This window comes from Rutidosis leptorrhynchoides, chromosome 3 (genome assembly GCF_046630445.1).
Source record: "Rutidosis leptorrhynchoides isolate AG116_Rl617_1_P2 chromosome 3, CSIRO_AGI_Rlap_v1, whole genome shotgun sequence".
Classification (NCBI taxonomy): Eukaryota; Viridiplantae; Streptophyta; class Magnoliopsida; order Asterales; family Asteraceae; genus Rutidosis; species Rutidosis leptorrhynchoides.
In genome coordinates, this window is record NC_092335.1 from 214,308,512 (window position 1) to 214,329,116 (window position 20,605).

The following is a 20,605-nucleotide window of genomic DNA, read 5'->3' on the forward strand; positions in this document are numbered from 1 at the left end:
TCTTGTGGAGTAGGAATAGTTTCATCAGAAGTTACAGGTATTTCCGGTGGTTTAAGTGTTGTACCACTTCTTGTGGTAATAGCTTTAGCTGTTTCATTCCGGGGGTTAGCATTTGTATCACTAGGTAGACTTCCCGGTTTTCTTTCACCTATTAACCTTGCTAGGTTACTTACTTCTTGTTCCAAATTTTGAATAGAATCTTGTTGATTTCTAAATGCTTGAGCATTTTGTTCATTGGTTTGTTTCTGAGATGTGAAAAACTGTGTTTGAGTTTCAACTAGCTTCGTCATCATATCTTCTAAATTGGGCTTTTTATCATCGGTTTGTTGTGGTGGTTTGTTTTGAAAATTAGGTCGTTGCTGATTGTAAGTATTATTGGATACTTGTTGATTGCTAGGACCTTGTTGGTTGTTGTATGGAATATTTCTATTATAATTCTGGTTTTGATTGTAAATTGGTCTTGGCGGTTGATAATTATTCTGATAATTATTTCCAGGCCTTTGGTTTATGTATGAAATATTCTCTCTTTGTTCCATTGTTAATTCAATACTGAGACAATCTTTTGTCAAATGTGGTCCTCCACACTGCTCACAACTAATTCGTATTGAGTGAATATCTTTAGTCATCTTTTCTATTCGTCTCTCGACAGCATCTATCTTTGCGGAAATGGAATCTAAGTCATGGCTAGAATCGGCTCTAGCTGCTTTAGATGATCTAACGAAGTCTTTTTCTTGGTGCCACTCATGTGAGTGGGAAGCAGTGTTATCAATAATTTTGTAAGCATCAGTTTCGGTTTTCTTCATAATAGAACCACCAGCTGCTATATCTATGTCTTTTCTTGTAGTGATGTCGCATCCTTGGTAGAATATTTGTACTATTTGACAGGTGTCTAAACCATGTTGCGGACATCCTCTTAACAACTTTCCATATCTAGTCCATGCCTCATATAGAGTTTCATTCGGTTTCTGTGTGAACGTAACAATTTCTGCTTGAAGTCTTACGGCTTTAGATGCAGGAAAGAATTGTTTAAGAAATTTGTCAACTAAAACATCCCATGTATCGATCGCCCCTTCAGGTAACGATTCCAACCAATCTTTGGCTTCTCCCTTTAAAGTCCAGGGAAATAACATGAGATATATCTGTTCATCCTCCACTTCTCAGATTTTAAATAGTGTGCAGATCCTATTAAAGGTACGTAGATGTTCATTTGGATCTTCCTTCGGCGCACCACTAAATTGGCATTGATTAGTCACCATGTGTAGAATTTGTCCTTTGATTTCATAATCTGGCGCATTAATGTCTGGATGAGTAATTGCGTGACCTTGGCCAGTGCGTTTAGCTCTCATTCGGTCTTCCATACTTAAAGGTTCCAGATTCTCCATAATTGAATTTGTTGAATCGGAATCACTAGAGGATTCTGATTTAATGGTCCGTTCCTCAACAATCTCTGTTTGAATGATTGGTGGTTCCGGAGGAAAGTTTAATGGTTCAGGATCTACGAACCGTTCCTGAATATTCTCCGGATTCTCAATTGTGAGGTCGGGTTCAAAAAATGGATTATCGAAAATTTGAACTGAAGTACTTGGTCGACTGGATGATGATTCTAAAGAAAAATCAACGGCGGTAATATTTGCTAAATGTCTCGATCTAGTTACTGGTGGTGAACGTACAAAAGGTGGTGAATGTCTTGCTCGGTGCATTCACTGAATATCCTATTAGTTTTAAAAAGGAAAGAAAAATTATAATAAGTTATCCAATTAATAGACTTTTCTGATTTTGCCCACGTTTCGAATAGCCAAAAGATGCAGCAGAGGGGCAGGATTCGTTTGGTCTCAATATAATTGAGGACTGTTTGGCTCCAATAACCCGGTCCACGTACAAATCCAACTATTACTACGAACCAGAAAATTTTGATGTCTATTAATTTAACCACTTAAAATAAATTTTCGTAATTTTAAGAAATTTAGATAAGAAGTAGAATAAAAATCTATGTCCTAAAACTAGAATAGCGAGAAATAAGAAAGAAAAAGAGTTCGTCGGAAAAAGGTTGAAAAAGAAAAATGGTTGAAAAATAAAAGGTGATGGAAAAATAAAAGAAACTTATAAAAACTTTAAAATACTTGACTAACCTAACCTTATTACTACAACTAACTTAAAATTATAATCGCAAATTGAGATTACTAATTGGAATGATAATTGATACATAGGTAAAAGGTGTCTAAAAATATTAAAGCTTACAGGAAAAACTATATCCCAAATGGAAATAACTTAAAAAGAAACAAAAACTTAAAAAGGCGTCGCAAAATTCTAAAGTACCTAAATCTTAGTCTAAGAAAAAGCACTTAAGGAATTCTACGGCAAAGCCTAAAAATCTAGAAGTAAAAATAATTATGGCAAAAACTGAGTTTAAAACTAAAAATGAGCTAAATATACAAAAGTTACGCTAAAACGATTAAAAAGGGACAAAATATAAAAATATACAAAAAGTTGTAAAAATTACAATTTTTATAAAAATATTATTTTTGTATTATTTATTTATTAAAACTATTAATTTTATAATTTAATTAAACTAATTTAAACAAAATATACAAAATAATAATAATAACTAAAAACTAATTAAAAACTAAAAACATAATTAGGGTTTTAATTAATAAATAATAATAATAATAACTCCGTAATTAATGCCTGATTAGGGCTTCTGGCAGGCGTGTCAAAAAAAGCTCCGCGAGTCGCGGTATTTCAAACATCAAATCCTGCGAGTCGCGGGGTTTCAAAATTCAACCCTGGAACAGGAAATTTACGCGTTTTTATTTATTTATTTTTTTTTATATTTTTAATTTCTGTTTTTAATTTTCTGTTTTAATAAAAGTATTTATATAATAAAAACTTATATCTAAAAACTAAAATAGAAATATTTTATAATTTTAATAATAAAAATCTTAAAACTAGAATTATATATTTTTTTATATGTTTTTAAATAAAAACAAAATACTTAAATAAAACTTATATAAAAATAAAGAAACTTTATAAAACTTAAATATTTAACAAAATCTTAAAAATAAAAAAAATAAAATTTTTTTTTTTTATGTAGCGTTGCGCTTCCGGCTTTTAAGAGACTCCCCGGCTGCGGCGCCAAAAATACTTAATGTGGTAGCGGAGTGGTATAAAATAGTTTTAAATTTTTTTTTTTTTTGCAGGAAATACTATTAAATATGATACAATTTTACACAAGATATTTATTTATTTAGAGAACGGATATACTTAAACCTTGCTACAACACTTATAGGCAGTGTACCTAATCGTACAGTAGTGTAATTTTTAGTAAGTCCGGTTCGTTCCACAGGGAATCTTTTTTAAACAAAGCTCAACGCTATATTAGTTTACTTTTATAAAAATACAAACATATATATAAGTAATATTATTATTATAAAGGGGGGTTTTTACCGTTTAAAGACCGGTTTGTCGATTTTAAAACTTTAGTCGCAGTTAAAACCAAATGTAAAATAATAAATAAATACAAGACTTCATTTTAAGCGTAAAGTAAATAACGATAATGAAATTGCGAATAATAAAAGTGCGATAAAATAAACTTGCGATAATTAAAAAGGACGATAATTAAAAGTGCAATTAAATATAAAATAAAGGAAATTAAATATGAAATAAAAGAATTATGCTTATTTAAACTTCCGTAATCATGATGTTTGACGTGTTGATTTTAGTTTTATGCCCATGGGTTAATTGTCCTTTGTCCTGGATTATTTAATATGTCCGTCTGATTTTTATCCATAACAGTCCATCAGTCATAAATATAAAGTGCAAGTGTCCTTGTCAAATTATTCTTATACCCGAAGTTAAATATTCCAACTAATTGGGGATTTAAACTGTAACAAGATTTTAATACTTTGTTTAATAATTACACCAGGTTGTCGACTGAGTGTAACCCAAGGTTTTAATATTTTGTTATCAATTATACCAAGTGTCCTTTGTACATAATTTCACCCCTGTTTTAATTATTCTAGTGGCTATTAATCCATTCTCGTGTCCGGTTAAATGAACGATTATTCGTACATATAAATACCCCGCCCATCGTGTCCGATTGAGTGTATATGGTAATTTATAGTAACGCCCAATTGTAAATCTTTATATTAACATTAACAAACTATCATTTAGTTAAACAAATATAAAGCCCATTAATATCTCATAGTCTAATTTCCACAAGTGTCGTTCTTTTGTCCAAACCCCAATTATGGTACAAAGCCCAATTACCCAATTTTAGTAATTAGCCCAACATCATGATTACTTCGTTTTAAATAAGCATAATAATAACTTAGCTACGAGACATTAATGTAAAAAGGTTGAACATAACTTACAATGATTAAAAATAGCGTAGCGTTACACGGACAGAATTTCAACTTACACCCTTACAACATTCGCTAACATACCCTTATTATTAGAATTATAATTAAAATTAAAATATAAATTATAAATATATATATATATTTTACGTATGAGGAGAAGAAGAAAAAGATGATTATTTGCGATCAGAATTCGGTTGCTTTTATAGGGATTTTTGACTTTTGGGGCTCCGCGACTCGCGGCATTTTTGCCTTCAAACTCCGCGAGTCGCGGAGTTTGAAATTACAGCTCATATCAGTTTGGAGTCTTTCTTGCCGACGGTTTTTATTATTTATTATAATATATAAATAATTATAAGAATTATTTAAATATTATATTATATTTATGTGCATAGTTGACTTGTAATTTTTAGTCCGTTGCGTCGAGCGTTGAGAGTTGACTCTGGTCCCGGTTCCGGATTTTCGAACGTCCTTGCGTACAATTTTATATTTTGTACTTTGCGTTTTGAATCTTGTACTCTTGTAATTTCGAGACGTTTCTTATCAATAATTGGAACCTCTTTGATTGTCTTTTGTACTTTTGAGCTTTTTGGTCGTTTGCGTCTTCAATTCGTCGAATCTGTCTTTTGTCTTCACCTTTTATTATTTAAACGAATATCACTTGTAAATAGAACAATTGCAACTAAAAGCTTGTCTTTCTTGAGGAATAATGCTATGAAATATATGTTCGTTTTTAGCATTATCAGTTGGTGTAGTTGGAAAATTACATTAGAGTCCTAGCTATTCTGATGTTTATATGCCTATCTAGGGTAAGGGTACCTTAGATTGGTTCTAGTAGCATCGGGACTTTTAGGAATTGGCAAACTTTGAAGAGTGAGGGTGAGATCTTGTAACCTGGTTTTCAGCATTTTTACCGTATGAGTGAAGACGTCATCTTTCTCAGCAGCTTCATTATTCCAATCTTCCTGTTGTGCAGCTATTGTGTTTAAGAGATTACATGCTTCGTCTGCTGTTCGTGACATGTAATTGCCTTGCGAGGCCATGTCTATGAAAGACTTATCATCCTTGATTAAACAATTGTAAAGCGTGCAGATTATGTCTGCCTGACTTAATGAATGATTCGGACACCTTTCAAGCATCACCTTTACTCTACTCCATGCTAGACACAATGACTCATTTTCTTTTTGAGAAAAGTTTGTGATATCATTTCTTAAACAGGTTTGCATGGAGGGTGGATAAAATTTGTTTAAAAAATTCATGGCTAGTTCCTCCCATGAATGTGCTGAGTTCGGGTTAAGCTCATCTAACAATGTTAAAGCGCGTGTAGACAGAGAATATTGAAAAAGATGAAGTTAAAAAATATTTTTCTCGTTTTCTTCCTTCTTAAAAGAGTCAACCAGACTGATAAATTTATTTAAGTGAAAGTTTGGATCGTCAGTCGGTAATCCTTGAAATTTACAGATCATACCAACCAGTTTGATCATATGTGAACTGATTTCAGGAATTCCTTCGATTCCTAAGGTAATCGTCCTCCTCTTTCTTCTAAGTATGAATTTTGCATAGAAGCAAAAGTGTTTTGTTGTTCCATATTATTTTATTGTTTTATGTTTTTAAATTTTCTATTTTAAAGTAACTTTTAGAAAATATTAATTAACTAAAAGGATCGATAATTTAATAAAAACAATTATTCTTGAAATTCGTTGCTAACCTTATCGGATATTCCAACTGATGGGACTTCTTACAGATTACTTCATATCTAGGTGGCCAGACCGACTACGAAAAGGAAGGATCCTTTTGGTTCCAATATAATTGGAGACTGTTCGAAAAATCCAACAACCAAGTCCATGTATAATTGTCTTTCTTAGACACCACCAAACAATAATTTTTTCTGTTTAAAATCTTTTTAAATCAAAATATTCGATTACCCGGCAGCGTCGCCAAAAAATTGTTATACTACAATGATATGACAGAAACTGATGGTTTTATTCATGCGGTGTCGTTAGGCCTCAAGGCGTCAGAATCAACTGGTCGGGGTATCGAACAGTGGTGTATTATTTATATTTTTGTGGGGCCTAAATTTATTTTTAACTTTCTAATGGTAGCAGGAGTAAGTTAACCTAGGGTCGTGTTTTTGAATGGTTTAACGAACTGAAGATCAAGTGGATAATTTTCTTTTTTTAGATTACCTAGGTAAAGGATAGTAGTTGGTTTTAAGCTAATAGTCCTAATTGCAGAAAAGTAAAGAAAGTGGAAGGATATCCGGAGTATGCAGATCAGGGAAATATTGACCGAGATATTAGTTTGGGTTAGGAAAAGGTAATTATGTTTATGTTAAAGCTATGATTGGAATGGTGTAGATCTGGTTGGATGAGCCAATTACACGGACCTACTTATCTCTAGACTCTCAGAGTTCTCGTTGAGTAGTGAAAAGTATGTCACTTGGTTGTATAATTGAAAGGTAACTATACCTCGAAGGTTATCCTCAGTAAAGCACTAGGTTTATTAGTGAGTTGAGTTTTAATCCTAACCCTCGTTATCGGTTTAGTTAACTGAATAACAATGTACCATGTTGATTGGACACTGATCACAAACGGAAGGAGTCTGTCGAGTTAAGTTGAAAAAAATCTTAAATGAAAACTAACAACCATTTCATCATACTAATGAGATCATACTAATCCAAACATTATACATCATTACAGTTGATATACTGTAAGTAAAGCAGATAGAAACCTAACACATACCTAAACGGTTGATATGACTTAATCCTAGGGCAACAATCAAACAAGAACATGCAATAGGCTTGGGTCATACAGTCAAGGCACTAACTAGATCTTAACAGCTCCTAAGAGTTCTCTTTGGAATAGTCAATAGGCATACTAGGTCATTCATGTCTCAATTCCTAAGTTCCGTGTCCTAAAAGCGCATTCAATGCCTCTCGGGAACTCCGCCATACCGAGTCCATAGAATCTTCAGGTACAGTATAACCAGGGGTCTTAATCCTATGAAGTAGATAAGTTCATATAGGTGGACAAGTCCTGATCACAACCTAGGTTGGTCAATCCTTAAGATGCTAGCATACAAATCTATTAGACTCACAGGTTCAGCATAACATCAGTAACCGTACTAAATTAACATAACTACACTAACCCAAACTTCTATCATGGCAACGTACATATTAATTAAGCTAACATGATAATATCGGAATGCATTATTAAACATAAATGGTAACAATACATGTTTAATACAAAAGACAAGCGTTTCGGATAAAAACCTGAAAAGGCTTAAGAAATCTGCCCGAGATTGCAGGGACTCGCCGGGATATCCTCCGAAAAATAAAAGCTAAGCTAGCTACTACTAAAAACTAACTAAAACGCTCGAAAATATAAAGTGAAGTACAAATTGAGTGTATGTTGAAATGAATGGAAGAAGCCCTTTAAATAGACTTGAATTTTGCCTGCAAACAGCTGGCAAGCCGTTTGGCAGGCTGTTTAGGGAGGCCGTTTGCCTGGTCAGTCATTTGCCTGGTCAGCCGTTTGTGATGCCTGTTTTCTTGGCCCGTTTGGCAGGCCGTTTGGCCTGCCCTGGTCAGCTTGTTTCCTGGATCGTAACTTGATTTTCTTAGTCGTAATTTATCTATCACCGTTTTTGCTCTAGATTCTTCGTTTTAGCTCCGCTTTACTTGATTCTTTTTGCATCGCCTTTGTAATTACTTAATCTACAAAATCAACTGACAAAGCGATTATTTTCCGACAAAGCATGAAACTTTATTGATTTAGGGCTCAATATCGGGGGTAAAAACGTGACTTTTTGGCCAATATCAAAGTACAAATTGAGTGTGTGTAAAAATGAATGCAAATGGCTCTTTAAATAGGCAAACTTTTGGCTAGATACAGCTGGCAGGCTGTATGGCAAGCTGTATCCACAGGCCGTTTGCAAGGCAAGCCGTTTTCACAGGCCATTTGTTGGCAGGCTGTATGGTGCCTTATCTTGGAATTTTTCTTGGATTGTTTTGTTTGTTCCCGGGATTGTAACTTAGTTTTCGGGGTCATAACTTGTCTTTCACTGTTTTTGCTCTAGAATCTTCGTTTTAGCTCCGATTTACTTGATTCTTTTTGCATCGCCTTCGTGATTACTTAATCAACAAAATTAACCGACAAAGCGATTATTTTGGCGACAAATTTTGGAACTTTATTAATTTAGGTCTTAATATTGGGGGTAAAAATGTGGCTTTTTGGCCGATATCAGCGCTATTCCACTGGTTTTAAAACCAGTGGGTGTTACATGTATCGACTCTTGTTACAATGTTCAGTTGATGCTGTTAGATACCTAATGCATAACACATTACCATTTCGTGGTCATGATGAGATTGAAAGCTCTATATATAAAGGAATGTTTCTGGAAACATTGAAATTAATTGCAAGTCAAAATGAGAATATGCGTAAGGCTATGTCAAAAGCTTCGAAGAATTGTAAATTCACTTCACTTGATATTTAAAAACACATTGTTGATTGCTTTGTCAAAGAAATACCCAAATCTATTTTTGAAGAAATTGGTAACGATGTATCTGGTTTGTTAGTTGACGAGTCTAGTGATGTGTTGATCGGGTCATAAATGCTGATCATGTTCGATAATAAGAGATAAATTAAAAACCTTTATCCCTTCCAAATCCAATTAAGTATCATTCATTCATACAAACATGTGCGTTTTCAAGTTATTATATAAATCACATAGACATGAACTCTTGGATTCGTCAAAGTAATTATTTTGGGTACGATTATGTAACCTAAACACTTGTCTTTATCCCTAATCTAATTAACACTAAGTGGATCAAGCACAATTGTTAAATCACAATAATACGTCTTGCAATAATCAAAATCAACCAACTTGCATTAAATAATCTCTTGAACGGTTTGCAAAATCATAAATCAAAGGAGTTTATCATTGTAATATTACAAACCACACACATAATTGAATGAATAAACACTACATTAAAAGTACATTGGAAGGAATAAAGTAAAGGAGACTAGCCACTCATGGTGAAGATGATGAACATGATGAATTCTTGAAATTGCATGAAGAACACCTCTTTGATCTTGACTTGAATCCTTGATTGATGGTGATGAATGATGTTTTTTTTAGTGTTTAAGGCTCTAGGATCTAATGGGAATGATCTGGAAATCGTAGCCTAGGGTTTACTTTATATAGGGATGAAGTAGAGTATTCTCCAAGCATGAAATCCCTCAAATCCAGCTCTAAATTTAAGCCAAAAATATGTGCAGCCGCAATTTGTGCTCACCGGGCACAAATTACGCCCAGCCGCAAGAACCAGGCGCCTCCTTATGCTCATTTTTGACATAAACAAAATACTGACCCTAGTGTGACGACCCGGGAATTTCCGACTAAATTTAAACTTAATCTTTATATGTTTCCGACACGATAAGCAAAGTCTGTAATGTTGAGTCTTGAAAAACTTTTGAACAGTACATGAATGCATTTGCCCTTTGACTATTTTCGACGATTCACGAACTATGGTTTGTAAATAAATAAATATATATAAATATAAATGTATGTATTGTAAATAATAAAATGTTAGTGAATCAGTAGAAATAAATATGTAAAATAATGAACAAAATAAGTTGTTATAAATCTATGTATAGATATACATGACTTCTATAAAAATTGTTATCATATATATATTGGAATTTATATAAAAGTTATAAGTATTATATGTCGAAATTTATGATGAAAGAATACGATATATTAAATAAATATATATATATATAATACTCTATATATTAGAGACAATTATATTTTTATATTTAATATGCAAACGCATATTATATATTGTATCTATAATAAAATGTATAAATAATACTTATGTTGTGTAATTATGATATATAATGTTAAAATAAATAAATGTAATTACAAAGTTTAATTATAATTATTATATTATTATAGTCATTACTATTATTAATATTAATATCAGTATTATTAATATTATTGAAATTAAAATACTGAAATTGGATACATTTAACTTGTTATATTAAAATCATTGTATCTTTATTAATATCATTACTATTATTATTATAACTAGTAGTAAGGTTATAATTTTAGTTAATATTAATATTATTGTTGGATATTAAAACTATAATTATCATAAAGAATTATTACTATTGTTATTATTATAAATTATTAATGTTATCATTACTATTAAGAAATATTAAGAAATAATACAATTTATTTCTATTATCATTAACAATATTATTAGTATCCTTTTTATAATTATTAATATTATTATGAATTATTATTATTATTAATAAAAATATTATTTCTGATATTACATATATATTTAATTAGTACTAATATTAATTATTAATTATATAAATTATATTAAAGAGAAAGAGTTGTACGAGTTGTTTTCCTTCACTATCATCATTGTACGCGATTGTCTCCCTAATTGATCTCATTAGTACCAATCAGATATTATTTGGAATAAAATCAGTTAGCCATCGTATTCGTTCTTTTTATTTTTTGTATTTTCTTCTGTGTCTGCGTTCGTTTATTGATCCATATGGATTCTGTATATATCAATCGAGCTGTGTGATAAATCAATCAATTCCCCATTCATCTTTATCAAATATTTGCTACCTGATGCTCCTTAACAATTTAAACAGAAAAATTAAAAACAAATTTTTAAGAAAACTATCGATTTCTCTGTTTCTTCTTGATTTTCCAAAAAACCTCGAATTTGAATCTTATTTTAAATTCTATAAATTTGAAGATGTCAGAATTCTTTTACTTAAACTCTCTGTAAAGTTTCAAGTGCTAATTCTTCATATCGAGTTTGAATTAATCGAGTCAAAATTTTGAAAACAAAAGTCAACTTTTATTCTTTGATCAAATTAAAGTTTTGAAGATCGATTCTGTTGAAATTAATGATTTAGAGAGTTTCTGAGTGTGATTTGAAATGCATTTCATGTTATAATCCCAGTCTAAAACCTTCTAAAAATTCAAAAGTGATCTTGGGTATATAAGTCGTGTTCATCAGCGGTTTTGTTTATATATATTTTTTATTTAATTACTGTTAATTAAAAACAATTACTGCTGGTTAACTCTATCTTAAATTAATAAATGTTATTGATTTAGTTAAGTTAATTGTTAGGATTGATTTTGGGTCGATTTTGAACTGAGGAAGAAGAAGGATTAAGGGAATAAGGTTAAACGGGTTAAGTCATTTTGGGTCTATGTTTAAACCAGATAAACGAGTACAGCGTATTGGTTAAGGTGTGTTGCGAGTATGCTAGAGGTCACGGGTTTGAGCCCCGGCGTGGTCTTCTTTTTGAGGAAACTGTTAAAGGTAGCTTTTTATTATTATTATTATTATTATTATTATTATTATTATTATTATTATTATTATTATTATTATTATTATTATTATTATTATTATTGTTATTATTATTATTATTGTTATTATTATTATTATTATTATTATTATTATTATTATTATTATTATTATTATTATTATTATTGTTAGTGTTGTTATTATTGTTATTATTAGTGTTATAAAGACTATTATTATTATCACTTGCATAAATATTATAATTATTACTATTATTATTATTATTATTATTATTATTACCAATACAAGTACTAAATATAATTTATTATTAATACGATTATAATTACAATGATGATATATATTGTTATTACTAAAATTAATATCATTACTAATATGAGTGTTATTATTATTAACATGTTTAGGATTATTATTATCATTATTAACGATATCATTATTATTATTAGTATTATCATTATTAATAAAGTTATTATTATTATTATTAACTCATTAATATAAAAACTATCATTTTTAACAAATAAATATTTTTATACAAAATATATTTAGTACATATACCATAACGATATTAACATCTCATATAAATACATATTAAGATTATATAGATAAAAATATATTTTTATTATGTATAAACTCTAAAATAAATTGTTATGTTAGCTATATAAAATATATAAACTAAATATATTAAATTTATCTGTATCTATAGAACATATGAGATAACAAGTATATTATTAATAATAATATATATAAACTTGTTTGATTACGATTATATGTTTTAATAGATATACAAATGATATAGGTTCGTGAATCCGAGGCCAACCCTGCATTGTTCAATATAGTCATATGTATTTTTACTACAAAATACATTTGGTGAGTTTCATTTGATTCCCTTTTACTCTTTACATTTTTGGGACTGAGAATACATGCGCTATTTTTATAACTGTTTCATAAATGCTTTTGAGATATATTTTTGAACTGAGAATACATGAACTGCTTCTATAAACGTTTGACGAAATAGACACAAATATTCAAAACTACATTCTATGATAGAATTATTTGGATTCAGAGGTTCAATTTCTATAAATATTGTATTATCGACCATCGGTGAGATGATTTCATCATTGCACTACGCGTTAGCTACCGATATGGTTCGATTTAGTAGTTAGTAACGCATTAGCTACCGTTTTAACTACCATCGGTGAGATGATTTTGTCATTGCACTACGCGTTAGCTACCGATGTATTGTATTGTATTGTATTATAGTTGAAATGCCCCGTCCTAATCCATCTGGACGAAGTCATTAACATTTGATCCCAGAGCGATGATGACTCCAAGTAATGTCCTTAAAATGAGCAAATGCACAGCGGAAGATTTCTTTCATACCTGAGAATAAACATGCTTTCAAGTGTCAACCAAAAGGTTGGTGAGTTCACTGGTTTATCTTAAAACAATAAAATTCATCATTTTGATAGATCACAAAATTTAAATGCTGCATAGTACAAATGGGCCCGAATCCTATACCCACCTGTAATGTACATGCTATATCTTTTAAATACATTACATCTTTTTAGTGTACGAAACCATTTTCATAAATCATAGTAACCGTACACATATCTTGTGCATAAAAAATAACATACACATAACCTGTGTATAAAATCATTCTCTCGATATATAACATTCACATCAACTGGTGACAATTATCATATCCACATAATTCAATGGTGGCAATTATCATGTCCACATAATTCAATGGTGGCAATTATCATGTCCACATAATTCAATGGTGGCAATTATCATGTCCACATAATTCAATAATAATTCGCAGAACTTCTGTCTGCATAATAATTCATTCGAGGAATATTTTGCTTGTGTCTATCTCGTCAAACATTTATAAAAACATTTCATGTATTCGCAGTTCAAAATATCTTTCAAAAGCATTTAATAAAGCAGATGTAAAAATAGCGCATGTATTCTCAGTCCCAAAATGTAAAGAGTAAAAGGGAGCAAATGAAACTCACCTATTGTATTTTGTAGTAAAAATACATATGACTATATTGAACAATGCAGGGTTGGCCTCGGATTCACGAACCTATATCATTTGTATGTATATTAACACACATATTTGTAATCTAACAGATGTATATATTATATCTTTTAAATTATATATATATATATATATATATATATATATATATATATATATATATATATATATATATATATATATATATATATATATATATATATATATATATATTATATATATATATATTTATCTGATTAATAGTATATTAAGAACACCTAATTTTGTATATATGAATATTTATATAAAATTTGTTAATATAATTAATATATACTTATAGGTAATTTAAATGTTGTTATGTTACATGTACTAAATACCTTTTTTTATCTATATATATCATTTGTTTATCAAAATAGTAATTTTAATTATACTAAGTTAATATTAGTTACTATAAAAATAATGATAATAATATTAATAATATACATATGTTAATAATAATCGTTATAATATTTATAAAATGATAATAATACTAATATTCATGATAATAATAATAATAATAATAATAATAATAATAATAATAATAATAATAAAATTATAATGATAAGGATAATAATAATAATAATAATAATAATCATAATAGAATAATAATAATAATAATAATAATAATAATAATAATAATAATAATAATAATAATAATAATAATAATAATAATAATAATAATAATAATAATAATAATAATAATAATAATAATAATAATAATAATAATAATAATAATAATAATAATAATAATAATAATAATAAGTAAACTACCTCAAAGAGTTTTCCCAAAAAGAATACTTCAAACAAGGCTCGAACTCAAGACCTTTCGCTAAACACAAACACCCATAACCATCACACTGCTTCTATTTTTCTGTTTTAACTTACACCCTTAAATCTTTTATTCTATAATTTCGGCCCACTAAATAAACTTAGTTCTCTGCCCAAGTAACTAATCATGGCCCAACCACAACTTAACCCGTGGCCCAACTGAATAAAATGAATCTTTGGCCCAACAGATCTGTTGTTAAATAAATAAAAAATTTGCCATGGTCGGGGATTGAACCCGCGATCTCTTAGTTAAACAACAAACACCTAAACAATTTAATCTATCACGACTTTCTGAAACAATTTGTATCTTAATTCTGTTTAACCCTGTTTCTATTTCGTTATCGTCATAACCCATTTATCATCATCATGAACCTTAATCATCCTTACCAATCGTCATTTACAGTTCAATTGAATAAAAGTTGGGTCTCGTCCCAATCATACGAATAAGAACTCGGCCCAACTACTTAGCCCACTACTAGGTTAGCCCAACAACTGATTATTATTGCCTCGATTAAAAATAGAAACAAAACCCTCGAGTCTTTCGGTTCCGCAATATTTATAATCATTATCACAGGAATCATTCATCATCAATTAAGATAATCATAATCCTCACGATCGATCATAAATATAATCATCATCAAATAACATCATCATTCATGATTGTTATATTCAATAGGAAGAAACAGGAATAATGAAGCATCGAAAATAAAATAAAAGTGAAGGTGGTTTTGTGGTATTCGAATAAAATGGACTGACCCACCTATAAAGCACTCATCATAAAAATATATATCTAAATGCCTTTGTACAGCAATGGTCGGCCACAAGCAACTAATTTCCACTTACAATCCCACTAGTGTTAATGATTATTATATAAAGGGTTTTTAAAATCTTCAAATGATTATCACATATCATGCTTTCTTTACTTTATCGTGGCTGTAACCAGAGAATTTACAGGAGCTGTAGAAATGAGCATGGTGGCGAGTTTGGGAGATCTTAGGGTGTGGTTTTGCGAAGGTACTCGATCAAGATTCAGAAATGTAATTAGGTGCAACATCAATTAATTTAATTTGGTGATGGGTTATAAACTTGAACAAAGAAGGGAAAGGGAAAAAAAATAAAATGTGATAATGTTTGTTAAGTGGGTTTCGTTTGATGATCAAATGGATTTGAGGTGGGTTTTCAAAGGTGGTGAGAGCTATGGAGGTTTACAAAAAAGAAGAACAAAAGAGGAGGATAGAAATGGTGTTGTGATTTAAGGTGGTGCCGATTTAGTGATTCTTGTTTACTGCAGGATTATGATGAGATGTATGGGTTCGTTTGAAAGGTTAATAGCATAGCAGTAGTGATCATTTTAGAAAAAGAATGGGTGTTGTAAGTGATGTCGTGTTTTGATGATAATGGTGTCGATGGTAGGGATTCTATGGTGGTGATCTCTTGTTGAAGAAAGAAACTGTATATTAGCCAAGATGATCGATGTTGTTTATATTGGGTGATGATTTTATGGTGACAATGAGTGGTTCTCGGACAATAAGAAGGAATCAGAGAATAATTTAAAAGAGTGCAAGGGTGGTGAGTTGTTTATATGTTCTTCTGTTTTCGATTTGAATTGCATTGTGTATATAGAGTTATATGTAGCTTGTAATCGAATATTTGATGCAGTACACTTGATTGTTTGTATTTTAAACTGATTCTGACGCGTAACAATAGCAGACATGAAGTACGAGTATTCTGTATCAGAGGGAGAAAAGAATTAAAAGTTGAATATGACTTGCAACAGAATTTTGTTCGTGTCTGTGAGTTGGAATTGCTCGGTACAAGTTTACAGAAAGGATTCTTAATTTGAGAATGATTAAAGAAGATTTGATAGTCGACAGATAGAATCAATCCAGGAAGAAAAGGATAAAAGAAGAAAAGAACTCCTAACAGAATTTGGAATTGTTGAATCTGATTTGTACGAATTGAATATGATGTTTAACTATGTAGTAGACAGAAAACAAAAATCAAACACAGTTTGATTGTGATGCAAAACAGAAATTGGATCTTATGATTAAATACATATTTATCTATTTTTGTATATGTGTTTAGATATAAATCTGTATTATGTATATGTATATGTATTTATATGTATATGTATTTATATATATTTTTATTTATATATCTAGTTTATATATATATATATATATATATATATATATATATATATATATATATATATATATATATATATATATATATATATATATAATTCTTCCATTTTGATATTTAACAATTACAAATATACTAATACTACTAATAATTAATAATACTAATATTAATACTAATAATGAGAGTAATACTAATAATATTGATGTATCAATTTATGCTTATTAAATCTCATTTTTTATATATATCATGTATTAAATTAATACTGATATTAATGTTAATAATGACAGTAATATTAATATAATAACTACATTTTAACTTGTATATACAATTAATATTTTAACATTTCCTATCATTAATTTAGTAATATTCATATAACATATTCGAATATATCATACAATATACATAGTGTATTAATTGTGTACAAAATCATATATATGTATATATATATATATATATATATATATATATATATATATATATTTATCTACACACCATTGTTCGTGAATCGTCGGGCACAGTCAGAGGGTAATTGGTTATATGAACATAGTTTCTAAAACTTTCTAGACTCAACATTACATATTTGGCTTATCATATCGAAATCATATAAAGATTAAGTTTAAATTTGGTCGGAAATTCCCGGGTCATCACAGTACCTACCCGTTAAAGAAATTTCATCCCGAAATTTGAGTGAGGTGGTCATGGCTAACAATAAAAATGTTTTCATGACAAATATGAGTTGATAAATTGATGTTTATCATCATTGAGTAATATGGATAAAAATAATTCGATTATTCGAAGAGTATGAATGAAGCTATCACCAAAGAGTGAAATAGGAAAGTAAAGATTCATCTTAACTTTTGACAGAGTCAGGGTTGAATTCCGGAATTCAAGGGATTTAAAGAAAATCTTCGAAATCTAAAAGATTTGATTCTTCGGCGAGTAAGGAAATTAAGATCTCTATAATTAAATACGGTGATCTGCCTCGATTACTCTGTCTGATATTTCCATTATAAATTAAACTCTTCCGTTCCATTATTTTCCACCACTTCCCTACCTTCTTTCTCAGTTCATATATCCAAAAGATTATAATAATGCTTAATCCGGTTCTAATCCTTGTTCTTATTCTGATTATCGCAATGATCGTTCTTCTTTTCCAACTCCCACCGGAAGAATCTGTTTATTTTCTACTATACTCTAGGGATTATTGTATTTATAATCCTCCTGTGTCTTTATATTGCTATACGCACTGATATCCACAGTTTCTAATTTCGGTGTTGTTGTTGGGCTTTATATCTTCCCTTATACTTCGGAGCTCTTTGGCTTTTTATTCTCTTCTCAACCTCTAGTAAAGCGAGTAATGGTCCAGAATTCGTAAGTATGGAGTTTCGAATTATCATAATATACAAAGTAGAAAGGAAAGATAGTAGCACGATTTGATTTGTCAAATTACTAGAATCACTGAGAATAGAACTATCAAGATTTTTTTTTTTTTTTTGATATGTTCAGAAATTAAGCAGAATGAAAGAGTTATGTAACATGGCACATGATGACGTTATGATCTGTGAATCATCACGTTCCATTAGAAACTCAGCATGACTTATTAATTGAAATATGTTTCATATAGACAATTGACCACCCAAGTTGACCGGCGATTCACGAACGTTAAAACTTGTAAAAATGACATGACGATATATATATGGATATACATATGGTTAACATGAGATTATGATAAGTAAGTATCTCCATAAGTATATTAACAATGAGTTATATACATATAAACAAGACTACTAACTTAAGGATTTCGAAACGAGACATATATGTAACGATTATCGTTGTAACGACATTTAAATGTATATATATCATATTAAGATATATTAATATATCATAATATCATGATAATATAATAATTTAACATCTCATTAGATATAATAAACAATGGGTTAACAACATTAATTGAGATCGTTAACTTAAAGGTTTCAAAACAACACTTACATGTAACGACTAACGATGACTTAACGACTCAGTTAAAATGTATATACATGTAGTGTATTTAGATGTATTAAAATACTTTTGGAAGACTTCAAGATATATATCAAAACACTCATACTTAACGAAAATGGTTACAGTTACTTTCCCATTCTTTTCTTTCATCAAGAATTCTAGTCGTATTTTTACCCGTATTATACACAGCTTCAAAACGTACTTACTATGGGTATATACCAATAGGAACTAGCATGGGATTCCACTATTGATTATTTCATGTATGACTAATCAATTTTAACTTCTACCATGAGCTAGTCAACTAACTAGAACTCCTTTTAACCCCACTCACCACTCACCACTCACCACTCACCAATTACCACTCATCATTCACTCCATTTCACTTCCAATTCTCTTTCTAATTCTCTCTCAACACACCCACACTATTATGAACGTATTTTTCCAGTAGTTAATCATCATCTTCATCAAAAATCACTTCAAGAATCAAGCTATAATCATCATAGAAAGAACACTTCAAGAACACTTCAAAAATCCCTTCAAGTTTACTAATTTACTTCCAAGCTTTCTAATCCATTCCAAGTAATCATCTAAGATCAAGAAACCTTTGTTATATACAGTAGGTTATCTTTCTTATTCAAGGTAATATTCATATTCAAACTTTGATTCAATTTCTATAACTATAAACTATCTTAATTCGAGTAAAAATCTTACTTGAACTTGTTTTTGTGTCATGATCCTACTTCAAGAACTTTCAAGCCATCCAAGATCCTTTGAAGCTAGATCATTTCTTGTCACTTCCAGTAGGTTTACCTACTAAACTTGAGGTAGTAATGATGTTCATAACATCATTCGATTCATATATATAAAACTATCTTATTCGAAGGTTTAAACTCGTAATCACTAGAACATAGTTTAGTTAATTCTAAACTTGTTCGCAAACAAAAGTTAATCCTTCTAACTTGACTTTTAAAATTAACTAAACACATGTTCTATATCTATATGATATGCTAACTTAATGATTTAAAACCTGGAAACACGAAAAATACCGTAAAACCGGATTTACGCCGTCGTAGTAACACCGCGGGCTGTTTTGGGTTAGTTAATTAAAAACTATGATAAACTTTGATTTAAAATTTGTTATTCTGAGAAAATGATTTTTATTATGAACATGAAACTATATCCAAAAATTATGGTTAAACTCAAAGTGGAAGTATGTTTTCTAAAATGGTCATCTAGACGTCGTTCTTTCGACTGAAATGACTACCTTTACAAAAACGACTTGTAACTTATTTTTCTGACTATAAACCTATACTTTTTCTATTTGGATTCATAAAATAGAGTTCAATATGAAACCGTAGCAATTTGATTCACTCAAAACGGATATAAAATGAAGAAGTTATGGGTAAAACAAGATTGGATAATTTTTCTCATTTTAGCTACGTGAAAATTGGTAACAAATCTATTCCAACCATAACTTAATCAACTTGTATTGTATATTATGTAATCTTGAGATACCATAGACACGTATACAATGTTTCGACCTATCATGTCGACACATCTATATATATTTCGGAACAACCATAGACACTCTATATGTGAATGTTGGAGTTAGCTATACAGGGTTGAGGTTGATTCTAAAATATATATAGTTTGAGTGGTGATCAAAACTGAGATACGTATACACTGGGTCGTGGATTGATTCAAGATAATATTTATCGATTTATTTCTGTACATCTAACTGTGGACAACTAGTTGTAGGTTACTAACGAGGACAGCTGACTTAATAAACTTAAAACATCAAAATATATTAAAAGTGTTGTAAATATATTTTGAACATACTTTGATATATATGTATATATT